The 16,145-nt window shown below is 42.0% G+C and overlaps 1 protein-coding gene and 1 pseudogene across 25 annotated transcripts in view; one reads left to right on the top strand and one right to left on the bottom strand.

Moving 5' to 3' along the window:
- NCAM1 (neural cell adhesion molecule 1) overlaps positions 1–16,145 on the bottom strand; it is a 315,714-nt gene that overhangs the window by 227,453 nt on the left and 72,116 nt on the right. The window lies entirely within an intron of this gene.
- Positions 12,938–13,403, top strand: LOC108593723 (small nuclear ribonucleoprotein E pseudogene; annotated as a pseudogene).

Raw genomic sequence — 16,145 nt, 5'->3', positions numbered from 1 at the left:
TCTCATCTTGAATGTTAGCTCCCATAATTCCCAAGTGTTGTGGGAGGGACTTGGTGGAGGTAATTTAATCATGGGTGGGTCTTTCCTGTGCTGTTCTCATGATAGTGAATACATCTCACAAGAGCTAATGTTTTTTTTTAAAGGAGAGTTCCCTGCACTTCTCTTTGCTGCTGCCATGTGAAGAAGGACATGTTTGCTTCGACTTCCACCATGATTGTAAACTTCCAGAGGCCTCCCGGCCCTGGGGAACTGTGAGTCAATTAAACCTCTTTCCTTTATAAATTACCCAGTCTTTGGTATGTCCTTATAGCACAGAATAGACTAATACAGAGGATTAGGATCAAGAAGCCATGATGTTGACTTCCAGGGATGCCAGGAACAGTGCAGAAGAACTCTGATCACCCCCGAGCAGGAGGGACAGAGAAATTGATCTGAGACTATATGTATAACTTAAGTTTTGCCTCCAACCTGGTAGGGCCTGGGAAGTAGAGGCTTTATTATTCTTTTGCTTGTTGGGTTGAGCCTAAGACAATATTTTTATAGTATTGCTTCATAATCAAGTTATTTTAAAATATTTTAAGTGTGATTTTATTTTACTTTTATTCTAAGTGTGATTTTACGTTTCATCATGATTTTATTACATGGAAGATGATAATTTCCTCAAGTAAATAAATATTTAGTTAAATAAATATTGGAATCTAACGGGAAAATAGGATTTACTTTGCTCATCTGTTGTTATTCAGAAAGAAATGCTGCACAATAAAAAAGTTAGCTCCTGTATTACCAGCTTTACGGGAACACGTGCATTCCAGTAAAAGTACCAGTAGTATCAAGCCACAAATCTCCTGAGTGTCTAGGTTGCTGTTCCCATCAGCAAACACTGTTTACATGAAAGCGTAACACATACAAAGCTTAAACCCTAAACTTTAACAGCCAGTGTCTTTCCACATCTATGAACTGCCATTTATTTAGCTGTTCATCTATCAATCTAACCATCTACCTACCTATCATTTTTCTTCCTTTATTCCTTTCCATTCCTTCCTTCTTTTTGTCTGACCATCCATGTCTTTTCTTTCTTTCTTTTCCTCCTTTTTTACTTTTTTGTTCATCATCATTCTATCAACTTTCATCCATTTGTCTTTCTTTCTTCCTGCTCATCTATTTGTGTCTGTTCATTCATCTTTCTTTCATCTGTAATGTTGCTAACATCAAAACATTTATGGTTGTAGACAGGATATCTTCCAAGCCAGTTATCTTTGGCCCTCCTGTTGAAAAGAGTCAACTCCTATTCATCTATGGTTGTAAAAGCAGCGTTTCAAATTAAGGTAACTGAAAGTTGTCTGTAAACTTTAAGGGGAAGTTATAAATTCTATGTGTCTTAGGCCAGTGCTATTTTGGAATGGGGAAGCGGTCAGTATAGAATAATAGTTAAATGTGTAAGCTCAAACATTAGACTGCCTGTGTTCAAAGCCCACCGTCCTCTCTTACAAGCTCTGTGCTTTTAAGCCAGTTGCCTAACCTCTCTGCTCCTCCATTTGTTCCACTGTGAAACAAGGTGCTATTGGTGCCAACTCTGGAGACTGCATTCAGGGAGTTAAATATTTGAGTAAGGCAGCTACTGGATACTCAATAACGTTATGACTCCGCCTTCGACAGAATATTTTAATCTGTTTTCTTAATAGCAATCAAATTAGTATAGGCTAATGAGCACTCCTCTGACAAGTAATGATCAAACTGTGCTGTCTTTCTCATGATATTTTCCCCAAATGCTGTTAAAAGGAAGCATAAGTCTTTAGAAACATACCACAATTCATCTTTTTCTCGTCATTCACCTATAGCTTTGTGGCTCTATCCATCTCACCTCAGAGTTTTAAATGACAAAACTTCTAACATTCCTAAAGCTGATCAGCAGATAATGTAACACAGTTAGAAAGCCAATTAAAACAATAAAATATCCAAAGGACTATAAATCGTTCTACCATAAGGACATGTGCACACGAATGTTCATTGCAGCACTGTTTACAATAGCAAAGACCTGGAACCAACCCAAATACCCATCGATGATAGACTGGATTGGGAAAATGTGGCACATATACACCATGGAATATTATGCAGCAATCAGAAATGATGAGTTTGTGTCATTTGTAGGGACATGGATGAATCTGGAGAACATCATTCTCAGCAAACTGACACAAGAACAGGAAATGAAATACCACATATTCTCATTCATAGGCGGGTGATGAACAATGAGAACACATGGACACAGGGAAGGGAATACTAAACACTGGGGTCTATTGGGGGGAAAAGGGGAGGGCCAGCGGGAGGGGGAGGTGGGGAGGGATAGCCTGGGGAGAAATGCCAAATGTGGGTGAAGGGGAGAAAGGAAGCAAAACACACTGCCATGTGTGTACCTATGCAACTGTCTTGCATGTTCTGCACATGTACCCCAAAACCTAAAATGCAATACAAAATTTTTTTTAAAAAATTAAAAAACCTCTTTTATCCAAAGAAAAATTTCCTTGAGTTGAGCCACTTCACTCACCTCAAAGAAAAAAGCCTCTTTCTATAACGTTCTGGCCCATCTTAGACAGGCTGAAATAAAACAAAGGAATTTATCCATTCTGAATCTATCATCAGGGGAAAAGAAGAAATATTGTATCTCTCATTGAAATTCATTTACAATATAATTTTGTATCAGGAAGTATAAATAATGTGTGACGGCATTTCAGAACCTCAGATTAATGCTCCAGTGTTTTCTGTGTGTTCTATTACTTTACATTTTGTAGTCACAGCGCGCGTGATCCCACAGCGAGCTCGGTGAATGTGTTTCCCAGGGGGCTGTTTCAAGGAGGAAAGTGGGAATGAAATTGTCTCTCCCAGGGCTTTGAGGTGTCTGAGTGCACTTCCTTCCGTTACCACAATTATTTTCTTAGTGGGTGCTCCCTCACCTGTGACCCACTGAGAAGTTCTCAATGCCCAGCAGTGACTCACCCATCTCCTGAAAATGGCCATCCCTTCTGTTTTCCCAGGAAGGCCATGATGATGGAGGGAGTCCACCCAATGCTGGCTTTCTCACTTGCGGTGGAAATGGGCTTCCTTCCCAGCAAGTTTGTCCTGGGAAAATGCTTACAGCATAAACCAATTGCCATCTTCCTCTCTTGTAAACACTTGTATCTTTATTTCATATGTGTTTAAAGAATACACTAAAACTGGGAATATTTTCTCTCAAATATCTGCATCCTTCCATGCCTTAGATATAAAAGTTTAAAAAAGCTCACAAGCTGGCATTTCATTGCTAGGTTCTACAAATCATGGTTTTGTTTGTGTGTTTTGAGACAGAGGTCCCACTCTGTCACCTAGTCTGGAGTGCAGAGGCGAGATCTTGGCTCACTGCAACCTCCACCTCCCAGATTCAAGTGATTAGTCTGCCTCAGCCTCCCAAGTACTTGGGACTACGGGCCTGCACCACCACGCCTGGCTAATTTTTGTGTATTTAGTAGATGGGGTTTTACCATGTTGGTCAGGCTGGTCTCCAACTCCTGACCTCAAATGATCTGCCCACCCTGCCTCCCAAAGTGCTGGGATTACAGGTGTGAGCCACTGCACTCAGCCTACAAATCATGTTTTACAGCGTGTGTGTGTGTGTGTGTGTGTGTGTGTGTCACATCCAGAAAGAATTAGCAAAGTGCAGCACAATGAAACAAATAACTTAAAAAAATTACTTTCTTATCCTCCCTCAAAAGTCAAATAAAGATTACTAGATCATCCTGGAATGCTGCCATGTTCTGAAGAAGTTATGGGTCCAAAGTTGTTCAGACAATAGTCTGATATGGAAGGGCATGAAAAAGAACAGGTAGACAGGAAGGAGCCAGGCAAGTGTCGTCCTTGCCTGGGAAAAGGCGATTCAAACTTGGTAGATTTCTCATTGACCCAGCAGTTTTCTTTCCTTTAGTTAAACAGATGTTATTGACCTTGGTTAAATATTGCCGAGGCTAAATGTTATAATGACAATATCACTAAAAATAGTGATCTTGAATAAATCTGCTGTGAAATCAAAAAAAGAAAAAGGAAACTACTCACAGATATCTAGGCACATTTAGATTCCAGCAAATGCTTGCAGAGCACCTGCAGGGCACATGGCGCGATGCTAGGTGGAGCAGGGCCCTGGAGGCTGTGTCAGGCAGGGGCCCTGCAGGCTGGGGAGGAAGCTAAGATTGGGGCATAAGGAGACGTGCTACAAGCCGGAAAGCTGGATGTGCTCACAGCAACGAGGAGACTCTGAAGAGAGAATGTTTGTTCCTAGAGAGGCAACAAAAGACTTCTTAAAAGTGATGGCATTCCAAATCCACCTTTGATTAAAAGTAGAATTTCAGGCTGGGCATGGTGGCTGACACCTATAATCCCAGCACTTTGGGAGCCCAAGACCGATGAATCACCTGAGGTCAGGAGTTCAAGACCAGCCTGGCCAAGACAGTGAAACCCTGTCTCTACTAAAAATACAAAAATTAGCTGGGCATGGTAGTGTGTCCTTATAATCCCAGCTACTCGGGGGGCTGGGGCAGGAGAATCTCTTGAATATGGGAGATGGAGGTTGCCGTGAGCTGAGATCGCAACATTGCACTACAGCTTGGGGGACAAGAGCAAAACTCGGTAACAAAAAAGAAAGAAAGAAGAAAGAAAGAAAGAGAGAAAGAAAGAAAGAAGGAAGGAAGGAAGGAAGGAAGGAGGGAGGGAGGGAGGGAGGGAGGGAGGGAGGGAAGGAAGGAAGGAAGGAAGGAAGGAAGGAAGGAAGGAAGGAAGGAAGGAAGGGAAGGAAGGAAGGAAGGAAGGAAGGAAGGAAGGAAGGAAGGAAGGAGGAAGGAAAGAAAGAGAAAGAAAGAAAAGATAGGAAGGAAAGAAGGAAGGAAGTAAAGAAAGAGGAAGGAAGAAAGAGGAAGGAAGGAAAGAAAGAGAAAGAAAGAAAAGATAGGAAGGAGGAAAGGGAAAAAAGTAGGATTTCAACAGGAACAGGAAGGAGAGGGGATGGACAGTGTGAGTCAGAAGGGTGAGTGGTCTGTATTGATTGCCACACAGGCATATCATGCCTCTATTTGAAATCCTTCATGGCACCCACAGGATAAAGTTCCAAAGCCTGATAAAGCCCCCCTCCCCAATCTGTCCCCAGTCCCCCCTCACCAACCTCATCTCCTACTTGCCCCCATTTCCCACCCTGGGGTGGAACCACCTGCAGTTCCCACTTTCCCACTCTCTTTCCACTGGTGGGAAATAAAGTCAAAAAGAAGGTTGGTCTAGATCACAGAAGGCTTTAAATGGCAAAAATTAGAATTTCAGAACACAAATGATGAGGAAGAAGAGAAGGAGGAAATTTACTGGTATTGACTGAGCACTTACTATACGGCAGACACTAATCTAAGTAATGATGAAAAGTTAAGGACACTTTATGGAGCAGGAGAGGGATGGGATGAGCGGTTTGCTTTATGAAGATGAATCTAACAGCAATGGGTGAAGGAGAGAGCCAGAGATTCTGGCAGTGGCCCTGCAAAGGCCACACTGGTTATGGAGAAGGGAATGGAAAAGTCAGGGCTGAGGCAGACCTGAGCTCTTCACAAATGACAGTTGGGACAGGTGAGGAAGAGACCAAGAGAATGACCATGACCCTAACAGGAGAAAGGAAGGTGATGTGTCTGGGGTGTATTCCCTACAAAGCACTCCAGGGAAGGAAGCAGAAGTGTGGGCTGCCATGCAGGTGAAAGAAAAGAGCTAGGGACAGCTCAGGAGTCAATGAGGACAGCAGGAAAGATCCTAAGTATGGCTTTCAAAGACACCTGCATTCAGGGACTGGGAATAAGTGAAGGAGCCTGAGAAGAACAAAAGTAAGTGAAGTCAGAAAGGGAGAGGCAAACCAGAGGAGAACAGGGAGCAAGGACACAGGGAGGAAGATGCTACGGAGGGCTGAGGCTGAGGCTGAGAAGGTACCATTGAATTCCGGTGTCTGGAGGACATGGCTAGTGAAAAGGCTGAGGCAGGGATTCAGAAATGGAAGGAAAAGGAGGTGATAATGTCCTTCAGAGAAATGGTGAGGAAAGGAAGAAGAGGGGAGCAAGCAAGAGAGAGCAACGGAGTGCTCTCTGCCCCTCTCAGGTGCAAGGAAGCCCTGTGATGTCTGCAGGCTGGACTCTGGGCTCAAAGACCTGCTGGAGAAGAGAAGACATCAAATGCCACAGGGCAAGATTTAACTGATGAAATAGGTACCAGAGAAAGTCAGAGGAGGGAGGCACAAGTGACAAGGGCAAAGTTCAGCTTCTGAAAGACAGATTTTTTTTTTCCCTGAAATTAGAAAGTGAATTAAGAGAAAAAAGGTATTTTAGAGAGAGAGGAGAAAAGCTGAGGAAACTCTTTCAGAGCACTGTTTCTTGCTCGTAATGTATAAAAGCCACTGAGGGACAGAGGGCCGGGTAAAGGCGTAAAGTGCTTCCGGGTGGGTGAGAAGGACTCCACCAGTGGTCACTGGGTCAGCCATGGGAGGAGCAGCTGAACCAGTCAGACCTCACCCCAGAGGGGTTCAGAGCAACGTTGCTGTTGTTGTTTTAAGTGGGGGAGAACAAATCTTAAAATATTTTTCAGACACAAAAAAATGACATGACAAGAAGAGACCTAAAGATGTTTGTTGTTATATCTTCTTTGGTTAAATGTTCCTATGACACCCGGATGAGCAGGTCTACCATTGGTTCACATGAAGTTGCCAAAATAAATCTGAAGAGAGCCATCCCCGTTACATAACCAAGCGGTCAATTCATTATGTAGTTACTCTCCTGGCTTCACAGACTATACCAGCAAGCTACCCAAGGAGGCAACACAAAGAAACATGTCTTTCCAGTACTCCTAATGTGAGAAAAAGCTGTAAAACTTTTTTAAACATAACCACATTAACATACATAAAGGCGTATATGGGTTTATCATTGTCTTATATCCCATTTGAGTATGAAAGAAAGAAGACAGTAAAATCCAGCATATATCTATTTTTTGAATGTGTATTGAGTGTAAACTGTGTTCTATAAAATATTTTAAGAAGATGTTCCACACTTGATTGGAATCTATCTCATCATATATTCTGTACCAGTGACATTTCCTTGTAGCTGAAAATAATTTAATTTAGAATAAATTTATGGAAACTATGCCACGCTGTTTCCTTGAACACTTAAATTAAAAGCAAAGTTATACATATTAATAATATAACACTGGGCAGAATGATAATTCAAAAGGAGAGAAAGGGTCTTACCTATTGTAACAGAATCGTATGAGTAGGAATACAATAGCCAAAGCATCCAGAAATGTTATTCCAGCCAGAAGAGGTGAAGAGTAGAAGGGGAAAAAAAGAGAAAAGTGGTCATCAATAGTGACATAAAAACACTTTTGTTTTCTAAACCAACCAACAAACAATGTCTATAACCAAGTGAGAATTGCCCATCCATTTATACGAGAGGAAATAAATGATAGAAGCTATTATTTGCCATATTTATGGTTTCTAAATACAGAATTATTCAACAGACACACAAGGATTCCAAACAGAAATTATTTTGATTTACTCATATGAGAGAGCAATGTATTATAAAGTTAGGAACAGAGGTAGGCAAGCTACTGCTTGCAAGTCAAATTCACCCACCATCTGTTTTTGTACATAAAGTTTTATTGGAACCCAGCCATATCCATTTGTTTATGTATTATCTGTGGCTACTTTTTTTTTTTTAATTTTTTTTTTTGAGACAGAGTTTTCGCTCATTACCCAGGCTGGAGTGCAATGGCACGATCTCGGCTCACCACAACCTCCGCCTCCTGGGTTCAGGCAATTCTCCTGCCTCAGCCTCCTGAGTAGCTGGGATTACAGGCACGCGCCACCATGCCCAGCTAATTTTTTGTACTTTTAGTAGAGACGGGGTTTCACCATATTGACCAGGATGGTCTCGATCTCTTGACCTCGTGATCCACCCGCCTCGGCCTCCCAAAGTGCTGGGATTACAGGCTTGAGCCCGGCCGTCTGTGGCTACTTTTGTGCTATAGCAGCAGAGCAACAGAGACCACACAGCCCACAAAACCTAAATATTTACTACTGGGCCCATTATTGAAAATGTTTGCTGTCCCCTTTTTAAGGGTAGTGAAACAATTGTTCCTTTACCTTTTTCCCTCTCAAACAACCGCATCCCATCCAGCCTAGACCTGTGCTGTCCAATATGGAAGCCACCATGCATTTGCAACCAGGGTATATTTGGACTGTCTTATAGCTAGGCCAAATCGAGGGGTGTAAAATGCACACCAGCTTCCAAAGAGTCAGTAAAACAACAGCAAAAAGGGAAGATATCACACCAATTATTTTTATTTTTATTCATTTATTTTAAAATTATTATTATTTTGCTTAGAGACAGAGTCTCATTCTGTCGCCCAGGCTAGAGTGCAGTGGTGTGACCCCAGCTCACTGCAACCTTCACCTCCCGGGTTCAAGCAATTCTCCCTGCCTCAGCCTCCCTAGTAGCTGGGATTACAGGCACCCACCACCATGTCAGGCTAATTTTTGTATTTTTAATAGAGATGGGGTTTTGCCGTGTTGGCCAGTCTGGTCTCGAACTCCTGACCTCAGATGATCCATCCGCCTCAGCCTTTCAAACTGCTGGGATTACAGGCATGAGTCACTGCATGAGGCCAATTATTTTTAAAATAGTGCATGCATGCTGAAATGATAATACTTTTGATATATTGAGTTGAACAGAATATATTATTAAAAGTAGTTTCAGCTATTTCTATTTTTAACACAGCTACTAGAAAATTTTTAAATACACATGAAGCTTTAATTTTATTTCTCCTGGAGAGTAGTAGCCTAGAGTCTAGGCCCCAGACAAATAATACTCTGAAAATTAAATTTCTCCAGGATCTGATGCGGAAATAGTATCATTCAACTTATATCCTATATCTGGGCTATATTCCCAGAACCTAGACAGCTAATGATTGGCAATTGGTCTGCTTTGTAACTAAATTGTACAACTTGTCTGGTTAATTTGGTCCTCAAGATGACCGAAGAAAATGAGCAAAAATGTTCAATTATTGGCTACATACAGACACAGTGTAAGCTGCTGCTATCAAAATGCCTGGGGGCAATACATTTTGGTAAAGATCAATTAGATCCTTTCATCTTCCCTCGTTACAGAGATAAGAACAATGAAAACTCTCACCTCCAGCAAGCACATTAATAAGTAAAAGAGTGGAAGAGAAGAGCAGAAAAACCTCGCCGGGAAAAGCCAAGTTCAAGTGAGCCTCTATTTGCCAACTGCAAAAAACAAATCTGGACAATACAACCTATCGCACAAAATGCATTAATAATCGTTGCAGATTTACACATATTCTGCTTAACATTTACCCCATTTGACACCCAAAGGTCAATACGTTTAGGGTACATATACATTTTTTGAATCAGTGAGTTTTCCCTTTGGTCAGGCATTTTTTTCATGTAAATTTATGTCATATAAGTAGACAAATTGATGACATTTACATACATGATGAGAAGTCAGCCGGTGTCTATTCACCTCATCATATCTGCAGTATTTGTGAACTATAATACCCCTTCCTGGGACACCAACACCCGTTTCTCCCAAGAAAGCTCAGAACCAGCTATTAAGGTGTGGCTGTGATGAAAACCAATGGATTCTCACCTCTGAGCAACCACCGTGGGGAGCAAGAAATGGCAGAAGCAAAGATGTTTCTCCCCCTCAACATCTCTATGATGTTTTTAAAAGTTTTACCTAATTTTAACTCAGTGGAGGTCAAACCCTAGAGTTCTTTTGGAGATGAACTAAATCCAAGGCTCCCAATATGCCAACCCAAGCCCTCCACAGCACTGTCTCTCTGTCATGTCTTCCTTCAAACAGCCATCACCACATTGGTACCAGCCTAAGCCAAGCGGATCTACTATGCTGGATGCTAAGGGATGCCAGTGGTGAACAAATGAAAATTCTTCCTTGCTCTAAAGATGCTTAGAATTAGTAGGGAGATAAGATGAGCATAAAAATAAATACAATGCAAGTCATACCAACGTAAGTCCGACTAAGGAAGCAAAGTGCTATAGGGCTCTCAGAGAAAGGAAAGTCCTTTCTTTTCAACTACAAAGATCAGGAAACTTTCCTTGGAAAGGATGGCACAAGACGAAGACGATGAAGGGATTCTGTGCAGAGAGAATTACCTACAAAAGGCAAGGAGGCCAGTGGGCTCGCTGGAGAATGGTGAGTGGGGCACTTTGGCTGGGACATCAATTTAGGGATTAGTGAGTGGTAATTGGAGCAGCATGTTAGAACTGGGTCATAGAGAGGGCCTCAGTGTTGGACAAAGAAACCTGGATTTCATTTGTGGCAGGCTGGGGAGAATTGGTGCAGCCTTCAGATGGAGGGACTGACAAGATGCACAAAGACACAGAGGCAAGAGCTGGGGCCTGGGTGTCGGGAAGCACCGGGTTGGGGGTGGTGCTCCGGACCCGCAAGGGTGAGTGAGCCTGGCCCTCTCGGACTGTGTTTTGACATTTTTCTTCCCTTGGAGGCTGGGCCAGACAATCTCTAAAATTCCCACACACTCGAAGCAAAAGTCTGAATCCGGGAAGAGAGCTGTGTGTTCGGGAGATTTACCCGGCACTAATGGAGCCAGAGGCCGGAACCCTGAGGACTAGGGAGGAGGCTACAGACACAGTACCTCATGTCAACATGAGGACCAGAGTATGTGTTTGAAGCAGAAAGTGAGAGGAATATAGAAATGCCTGCAGCACTGAAAAAGGAAAAATCGAATGGACTTATTAATATATATAGATGTTTTTTATAAATATAGATAAGTATATATTTTATAGATACAGATAAGTATAGATATTGATAGTTACTTAATAATAACGTACTTATAAAGAAGAGTAAGGAAGAACTCAAACGCAGTTGTGAGGCTCTGAATCTGGGTACATTAGAGAAGAACGGAACACAGAACGGGTCGATCCGAGTTGGCAGATGCCCTTCAAATCAACTCCTGTGTAACAGACCCTGTGCTCAGGGGCCGAGAGATGATGGAGACGGGGTCTCTGCAGCCAAGACGTTCCCATACCAGCACCAGTCTGAGGCTGCTGCGGGCTTGCATCTTGTTCCTGTTATTTTATTACTGTTATCAAGGAGAGACAAGGAGGACAATGGCAATTTCAGCCTTGAACTAGCCTGGGAACAGACCCCAGGCGGCCAGGGCGGGAAAAGAGCCAAGGGATTCCAACTCACAAACCCAGCCCTCTTATTTTTCTCCATGTGTTATTTTGAGCAATTCTGTAACTCTTCTGAGCTTCAATTGCTTCATCTTAAAAAGGTGGCTGATAATAACGTCCTCTCTAAATTGTAATGAGGATTAAATAAGCTGAGGAATGTGGGAGCACTTTGTGAATCTCGAAATACTTTATGAATGTGATTTGATGTGGGCGTTAATTCTAAGGCACTGGTGTGGCATCAGGTACCTGATAAAAACTCAGATATAAAGACTGGAGGAGGATCTAGCTAGAGATAAGTTCGGAAGTCATATTAATAAAGATGGTAGTTAAAGTTGTGGGTACAGAAGAAAGGGGGAATGGAAAAAGCACAGTGAAAAAAGCTGAGATGAATGCCTACCTATTCCTGGCAAGCAACGTGAGCATTCGAAAAAAACACTGGGCCAGCAGTCAAGAAGCCCAGGCGCCAGCTCATCTGCACTCCTTATTCAGTGTTTGGCTTTAAGTAAATTATTTAAGCCCATAGCTTTTTAATTCAGATGTCAGTGCCCCCAGGGCCTACAGACATGTGCAAAATGGTACTGAAATCTCAGCCTAGCTGTAGAGCATCAATTTTCTTGAAAGATTTGAGGTGGGGCAGAGCAGGAACTTACCTTGAAAGGTAGAATGGTTTATAAGAAGAGTGAGAATTATGATAATAGCAAAGGCTCCAAGAAAGAGGGTTCTGGAAGGAAAAGTTGGTCAGCAGATGAACTCCACAAGAAAGATGAACTCCACGACAGCAGAAGGGATCTGTTGTGGAGGGGGCGAATCTGGGAGTTGATAATCACCTGGAGGGAAGGCATCTATAAAGTAGAGGGGGGCAGAAGTGATGGCAACACAGAAAGGAGAGAGTGGGAGGTGAGCGCAGGGGCGAGGTAGGGGGAAGCAGTGGCTTGGCAGGTGGTTCAGCCTATGGCACTGGGGAGAGGCACCATAGGGGAAAGCAGAGGAGCGAGTCAGGGAGGCCAGAGAGAAGGGAAAGCTGATGGCTCAGTGTGGGGGAGTGCTGGAGAGGGCTGCTGCATCCAGCCTGGAAGAGGAAAAGGGTGGCTCTTCTGTTGAGCTGGGAGGAGAAGGTAATAAGGACTCCAAAATGTTGGAGTGCAAGAATACAAAGCAGGAAGCAGCTCATGTCAGGTAGATTAGAACTTCCAAACCAGAGATGACGTTATTTACTAAGAGTAGCAGGATCAGGCTTGGGCTGGGGGCTTGGGGAGTGTGGAAATGGCTTGGAAGAGCCCAGGTGGGGACTGAGATAGGAAGTCAGGCACACAAGGCTACAAGGACTCCCCGAGATTGGAGACTTCCCACAGGCACACAGGACAGGAGCAGAGAAGTGACTGGGCCACGTTGATGTGGGGCTAACAAGGCAGGCTCTGAAACTGACCTGGACTTCTCATGGACTGGAGCCACAGCCTTAAACCAGCTGGGAAATGCTAAATGGTAAATGCTAATTCAGGCCCTCCCAGGCAAGAGCACATTCCAAGGGGAGTGGAGGCAGTCTGCATTCCCTCCTGACATGCCTCTGTCTGGGAGAGACAGATGTTACAAGGAAAATTAAACTGAAAAGGAGATCACAGTAATCATAAGACAACAGTGACGTAATAATTATTTGGACCAGATTCTGGAAGTTGCTATCAGAGGTAGCGTGCGGGTGTGCCCTTTGTGAAATTCCACCATGGCGTACCGTGGCCAGGGCCAGAAAGTGCAAAAGGTTATGGTGCAGCCCATCAACCTCATCTTCAGATACTTACAAAATAGATCGCGGATTCAGGTGTGGCTCTATGAGCAAGTGAATATGCAAATAGAAGGCTGTATCATTGGTTTTGATGAGTATATGAACCTCGTATTAGATGCTGCAGAAGAGATTCATTCTAAAACAAAGTCAAGGAAACAACTGGGTCGGATCACGCTAAAAGGAGATAATATTACTCTGCTGCAAAGTGTCTCCACCTAGAAATAATCAATGAAGTGAGAAATTGTTGAGAAGGATACATTTTGTTTTTAGATGTCCTTTGTCCAGTATGAACATTTATTCATATTGTTTTGATTACCCTTATGTTATTACAAGATGTCAATAAATGCTATGGGATTGTTTGTATTAAAAAAAACATTATTTGGACCAAACATACATCATAAATGCAAATAGGGAAAGTAAGGGCAGTGTTACATTGTCTAGAAAATATTTCAGTGCTTCTCACATCCAGCTTTGTTAGATAATAAGGGCTTCGCACACATGAATCACCCAATAATGGAGCTTTCTTCCTAGAACACAAAGGCCTTTAAAAAATATTTTGGTGGCATGTTCTTAAAAAAGAACAATACGTTTCCCCAGTAGGCTGAGATGATTTAATATCTCCTTGGTGTCTTGGGATCATCATTATAAAAATCTGTCACTATGCTGGACAATATAATACAAGAATGCCTTCAGGGGTGGTGAGATGTGCAGAGTTACTGATCCATCCAATAAGGGATCCTAGACCTTGACGTCACTATTGTTAGTGATTCTGCTGTCTCCTGCTCAATAGTCTCATCTCAACGTGAGATGTGTCTTATAAAGTATTGTCCATATAAACTTGAATTAAAAGTTTCAAGGGAAAATTATATAATCGAACTTATCAAACTAGAATTGCTCTTTTAGTAGAATTATAACAAAATGGGTCCTAGTTATAAGGTCTACAGGTATTTCTGTAAGACTCCTACAAAGTAGTAGTGTATGGGTTTTGTGACAACTGTTTTCAGTGATTTGTTATTTTTACTGTGTTTCATTTTCTTCTCTCTACAAATTCAAAGAATGAGGTGTTAAAAGTCTATCCGCCCCAGGTAAATGTAGTATTTTTATATTGCCTTCTCCACCATAAAATGCTGGAGAGTACTGATTCAAGGTTATTAACAGGGTCTTTGTAATGTGGACTCCAGAATACTTTATTATAATAACAGAATATTTCCCGTGTCTTTTTAAATGTCTAAGGAGAATAGAAACTATTTTTCAGCCCTGAATTTCTCATCACAAACGGCATCATGATAGCTAGATCCCTTGGGTTTGGGGTTTGGCTAGTCACGCTGACGCCTCCTCATAATGAATCCTTGATTTAATATTTATAAACCACAAGCTATTTGTGAATCCTAAAGCTGCTGACAACTAAGGAAAGGGGATATTAAAACAATATTTCATGTTCATCTTCTGCCCCATCCTACACTGAGATGTTAACAGATTGGGGCTGTCACCCAATCACACATCGTCCAGATCTACAGAAACCTGGACCATTCAAGAGAAGCAGAGCAAGAAGAAGAAAAAGAAGAAAGGGAACAACCACAAAACCTCAGAAGCAATTCACATGTACAAATGGATTCTCTTGCTTCTGGAATATGGCTGGATATTTAGTTCTACAATTTAAAAACGGCTTTCTTTCTTAATAAAGGAAAAGAGTCGAGGTAAATAACACCAACGCTCCAGGCAAATATTAGTGTGTTTATATCTTGAATACCCTACAGCAAAGCCTTTAGGGTTTTCTTTTAAATCTCTGTCCCAAATTCACAGCACCTAAAGGGTAAGTGAAGGTGAAAATAAAAAAGTATTGTCTCAAGGACAAATCCCCATGGGAAGAGTTTATTTGCCCAGGTACTCATGTGCCACCTGCCTGAACATGGCTGGACAACAGGCAGCAAAAGAAACTGACCCCCAGGACATGTAGGTGAGTTAGGCTGAAGCCTAATTATCATCACTAGATTTGAGGTTAATTTTCCTTTTCTGTCAACAGCACAAAATGAAAGATAGCTCATCAATCACATAAATTAGCATGTAAATTCTCAGGCCCAAGCCTCAAAGAACTAGACTAAATCTAAAAGAAATCAGAATAAATTGCAAGTCAGAACCTGAACAAAAGTAGATTATAACTCTCAGCAGTTTTCTCTCTCTTATGGATATCAAACACAATATATCTAAAACAATGGGAACAGGATTGCAGTATGAAGATGTTACTCACCAACCAACTTTATAAATCCCTACAAGATATGTAGGATTGATCTGAATTTCTTAGTCCTGTCTTTAGTGTCCACCGGGAGTGCTTATTGCAATGCGGTGAACACAGTGGAAGTTCAACAAGAGCATATGAACTAATTAAAAACAAGCAGGAGAATGAAAGTACTTTTTATAAGAGCAAGGAAGCTGGAATATACAGCCCTTTAAAAAACAGCTCCAGAAAAAGGAGTGGATCCACAGTCATATGGCTTGTTTGCCTTTAATTCATATGATTTTCTTTTAATCCTCCAAAGAATAGCCACTATTCTCTTTGCACAGTAGAGGAAAAATATGTTTCCACTTCTACTGAAAAAAAAATTAACCCAGTATCTAATTTGTGATTCAAAGTAAAAGTAAGAAACTTCTACATCTTCATCCTAATCTTTCCTCAGTCTTCATTCTGTCTCCACGCTTGTTTTAATACATCTGAAGCTGGGCACCCCCAACTCCACCCCCATCTGCACATTTCCTGCTATATTTTCCAAACAACAACAGGAATGCTGCTGCTGCTGCTGCTGCTGCTACCTTGGGATATGGAGGAGGACAGAAATCTGCTCACCTCTGCTTCCCTAAGCAAGTCTGATAACATCACTAACACACATGAAGCACACAGCCTATTTCAGATGCACAGCCCACCTCAGAGCTGCAATTACTGGTCCTAATTCTAAAACCAGAAGCAGTGATGTGTCTGAATTCCAGGGAGATGACTGAATGGAAATGTTCACATCTGATCACCTCTCACATACAAATTAATGTGCATGCCAATCTGGCAATTACCTCAAAAGTAATAGTAAAAGCCATGCAATCAAATTCGTTATT

Source organism: Callithrix jacchus, chromosome 10, assembly GCF_049354715.1.
Source record: "Callithrix jacchus isolate 240 chromosome 10, calJac240_pri, whole genome shotgun sequence".
In the NCBI taxonomy this organism is placed as follows: Eukaryota; Metazoa; Chordata; class Mammalia; order Primates; family Cebidae; genus Callithrix; species Callithrix jacchus.
Note: the sequence above shows the minus strand (reverse complement) of the source record. Positions and strands in the feature narration are given on the sequence as shown.